This window comes from Pinus tabuliformis, chromosome 9, assembly GCF_031772625.1.
Source record: "Pinus tabuliformis cultivar Carrire ecotype Pingquan chromosome 9, CPIR1, whole genome shotgun sequence".
In the NCBI taxonomy this organism is placed as follows: domain Eukaryota; kingdom Viridiplantae; phylum Streptophyta; class Pinopsida; order Pinales; family Pinaceae; genus Pinus; species Pinus tabuliformis.
The window spans coordinates 678,634,105-678,638,873 of record NC_142307.1 but is presented as its reverse complement, the minus strand read 5'-3'; the positions used below and the strand labels follow the sequence as shown (position 1 = coordinate 678,638,873).

General features: G+C 29.9%; 1 pseudogene; it reads right to left on the bottom strand.

Moving 5' to 3' along the window:
• Window positions 1-3,291: 3,291 nt before the first annotated feature.
• LOC149150474 (putative disease resistance protein At5g63020) lies at window positions 3,292-4,478 on the bottom strand (annotated as a pseudogene).
• Between the last annotated feature and the right edge of the window lie 291 nt (window positions 4,479-4,769).

Here is a 4,769-nt window from a genome sequence, read left to right as displayed (position 1 = left end):
TGAACACTCAATTATCAATATTAAATGGGAAGGGAATTCTAAATTCTAAATTTTATATGATTTTCTATTAAATATATTATAATGTAAAAATTAAAAATAATATATAAAATTTAAATTTAATTATATTATTATTTATATTTATAATTATATCATATATATATTATATGAATGGGCATAACATAACATGAATAATCTAAATGAGTGTACCATATTGAAAAGACATTGCTTTAATAAAGTTGTAGCAACATATACTTATAACTTAAATCTGGACTCCCAATCACATTTTACTTATGACATCAAACATGGATTTGATTTCATTATATTATTGCACCATCCATCTTAATAGATTATTTAATGTTGACTCCAATCATGTTCTATTTGGAAAAAAAATCACTAAACTCTCTCTTCCTCATATTAAGTCTCCTCTTTGTACTGACTTTCTTTATGGACAATATTTATGTTTGTAAATCTATTTTGTAGTGGTCTCATGGGCAAGTGGACTTTAAACAAAGTCAAATTTAATATATTTATTATTATAATTTTAATATTCTAGGGTATTGAATTATTTTTAAAGGATCAAATATTTTAATGTGTATTTTTTTTCTAATTATTTAATCTTATGTAATGTATTAATTTTTCCATAATATTAATAATAATTATTTTTAATGTTATTGCTAAGTCATATATTAAATTGCTCTATGAGTCTTTTTGTTTGTGGTACAAAGGACCTATCTCTAAGTGATAATTTGATTGCTAAATTTTACTGAGGTATACATACTTTACCTCAGTTGAAGTTGCTATTTGATTCTTCACAATGCCTAATAGATCCTAGTTTAAGATGTATCTATGCTACATAACATCTTGCATTATTGGATTGTAGAGTGATTTGATTCTTCACAATGCCTAATAGATCCTAGTTTAAGATGTATCTATGCTACATAACGTCTTGGAGTATTAGATTGTAAAGTACATCACTCCTTTCAATGTAGTATACTCATAATAACGTTTTCATTATTGCATTATAAAGATTATATTTTCCTTGTAAATGATTAAACAATAAAGAGTTGTTTTTACCTATTTTTCTTTGTCCTTTTTTACTCCAAGGGAAAAAGTTCAACAATTCTATTATATAAACAAAATTACAAAGATAGGTGTTTGTTAGGATTCCAATTTTCCTTTACAAGGCTCTAGAATTAATCTAAAGACTATCCCCTATTAAACATAACAAAATTTTCTCTCCAAAAATAGATCATCTTAATCTTTTGTCTTCATTAATAAACATCATATACAATCCTCCTTAAAATTTTAAAAAATACATATAGCCTGCTTTATACAAGTAATAAAATCCATTTCCTCCTACCAAGAGACAAAAATCCAAGCAATCTAAGACTAACGAAATTTGTTAAAACCAAAAAATCACAAGTTATTCCAAAGAGTGTGCATGACAGTTTTCAATGATCTTCTAAGTCCCTTTCTCCATTAGAACTCCTTTAGATAATGGGTCCCTTAATTCTTCCTATTCTGGTAAGAATGCATAAAATAAATGTTTGAGATAGATGATTTTGAACCCAAAATGTCATCAAATAAAGTTTTACATGTTAATTTTCCATTTATATATTGAATTATAATAAAAAATCTCCAAAAATGTGAATTTCAACAACTCCATTTTCCTTTATATATTGAATTACAAGCAAAGAATCTACAAAGATTTTAACTGGCTTAATTCCATTTTCTTAAGCAAACATTAAGACCATTTTAGTTCCATTAGTTTGCATAACCTATTAATTTCACTACCCAACCTAGCCTTAAAAGATATATAGTGAGTCGGAACGAAATAGTAGTTCCAAGTCCCTCCTTTGGAGGGTTTCCATGAGAGGCTCCATTAGAGAAATCCTTAAACCAGGGGAAGGTAAAAAGAATGCTCAGGCTTTGAATAAAACATTTCAACAATAGAGTATCTTTATCTCTGAAAAGTTTGGAATTTTAGGTTACCATACTCTCTAAACTATGGTTAAAGGAAAAGATCTATCTCTCTTTATTTCTTGCTTCATACACTCATTTATTAGGAATTATTCAATGGAGTCTCCTCTCCCAGCATTGTTCAAGCTAGTCAATTAGTTATCATTTTTCAAAACTTCCTTAATAATAGTAGAAGACATTATAGGATGAGAATTAGTTTCTAAGTCAACTTAACAAAGACAACACTAACCAAGGACTTTCAACTTCATTTCTAAAGGATATATTAGGTTAGGGTCTTATTGTTCAACATGAGGGATGCACATTTATTTTATTTTGATGGGCATGTGAGCTTCCAAAGGATTCTCAACCACGAAATATATGGGTTATCATTACCACTCACAACAAGGGATTCACACCCAATTATTGGTTCATAGGAACTTATCAAAGGTCTTACTCATATTTTAGACTTATAAAGCAAATTCTTATATTGTATATTCATTGAAAATTAAAAAAAAAAAAAAAAAAACACTTAAAATTAAAAAAATTATATAAAATCCTTAAAAATTTGTATATTTTAAAGAAATTATAACAAAACATTTTATATTTTGCATTTTAGGGACTAATAAGATTCACCTAATTTTATATACTTTCCATCCTTAAAATTAGCTAATAAGCATACAGTGATCCAAAAATATGAAAAATTAAACTCAAAAATTTAGGTAGAGAAAACTTTTATAAAAAGTTTAATATAAACCAAATTTAAATAGATTTTTATTATTTAAACTTTATAATAGAATTTAATTTTCCAGATTTTTAATTAATATAAATAATTAACTTTACAAAATAAATATATATGTATTATTTTCCCCTTAATATAAATTTTTTATATAAAAAATGACATTTGTATAAAAAAAATCTTGTAACGGTTATGAATATATCATTTAAATATTTAATATCAAGATATGTAGGAATTCGTTTCCCCATTTTAAAAGATTAAACACTTCCACTCAATATTATTAAAAACATTTTATAAAACATGACATTTGCACATCATTAGTAAATATATTATATTATTTTATACGAGAAATAATTTATTATTAAAATAATATGGTAAAAGTTTTAAAACCCTGATAGAAGATTATTTTTGTATTAAAGTAAAATTAGAATTAAATGCTAAATTTTAAATATAAAAATATTATAAATTATATAATAGAAAGAACAAATTGATAAAATCACGACTCTTTCCGATGCACAGATTACTTAAACAGATAATATATGCATGCAAAGTTCAGATCTCCGAGACAGAGATTACATGAATTTTCTGGCATCGTGCTAAGTGAGTTCATCACTGTCCACCATCCGATCCTCGGACGATGGAGTCTCTATAATCTTGCACTTTAAAAATACTTTAATATCATGTGGAAGCGGCACCAAGCGGTAACAACACCTAATATCTAGATGCTTCAGATTTGGAAGTTTTCCTATTTCACCAGGCAATGATATCAGAGCCGCACAATTATAAATACTCAAGAATTGAAGGTGAACAAGATTGCCTATGTCTTCAGGAATGCTCTGAATCTGAGTATTCCCTAAGTCAAGAAACCCAAGGTGTATCAATTGCCACAGTGATGCTGGCAATGATTTTAACGATAATAGAGATAGGTCTAATACCTTCAAATTGATGAAATTAAGGAAAAAGCCTTGTGGAATTTCTCTCAAATATATATTTTCTCCTAACATTAGAGAAACTAATTTTGGACATCTAAATTCATTCGTCGGAAAAGATGTAATATTGTTGTTGCGAAGTGATATCCGTGTGCAATCGGCACATGCCTCCATGTCGGGGAAACGTTGAAGCCTGTGACCTGCCCTAAATGCATAATTTTCCTCTTTCTCACCGATATAAATCCCCATATCGCGGAGAACATCGTGAACATAAATATAGCGCACATTAAGTTCATCGATTTCATCAACCTCTTCATTCACCAAGGAACGATCGAGAAGCAACTTTACGTACCTGCACCCAGTGTCCAGTAAATAGTCGTAGTCCCCATCGTTGGTCTGGACCAACCTTCTGAGATCCACATTCGCACCAAACCCTCTACAGGAATTCGTGCATCTTCCTCAAACATGACACAGTAAAGAAAGCAGTTTTTCAAATCAGCAGAGCGCAAAGCATCATAACTCCATCTCAATCGCCGATACAAATCTTTTTCAATTCTCGGATGACAAATTGGAAAATTTGGGTCCACCTTTTGCATTTGGGTTAAAGCAAATTTCCAGTCATTTACAGCTGTGGTTCTCTTCATTGTTGAGGCTATTACATTTATCGCCAATGGCAAACCTTTACATTCGCTGGAGACTTCTCTGGCAATTTGCTCTATGTCCACTGGAACATGGCCGTCTTTGAAGGCTACTCTGCAAAACAGGTCCCACGCCTCGTCTGTTGGTAGAGGCCGTATTTCTATGGACATTTCTGCGTCCATTTCTGCAATCAGATCTCTATTTCGAGTAGAGAATACAAGTTTGATACCCTTGCCAGTGCCAAATTCTACCCCTAGTTATTTCAAATTGAGTCCACTCCACATGTCATCTAAAATCAGAAGAAATCTATTCGTCTTGAGGTAGGCAGACAATTTCATCTTCCGCACATCAGTAGAATAGTTTGCTACATCTAAATGAAGTGCAGAAGCAATATCATTTTGTATCTATTCAATTGGAAATCGAGCAACTGTAACCCAAATCATATGATCAAAAATGTGACTAACCTTGATGGTGTTGTAGACTTTTTTCAGGAACGTCGTTTTACC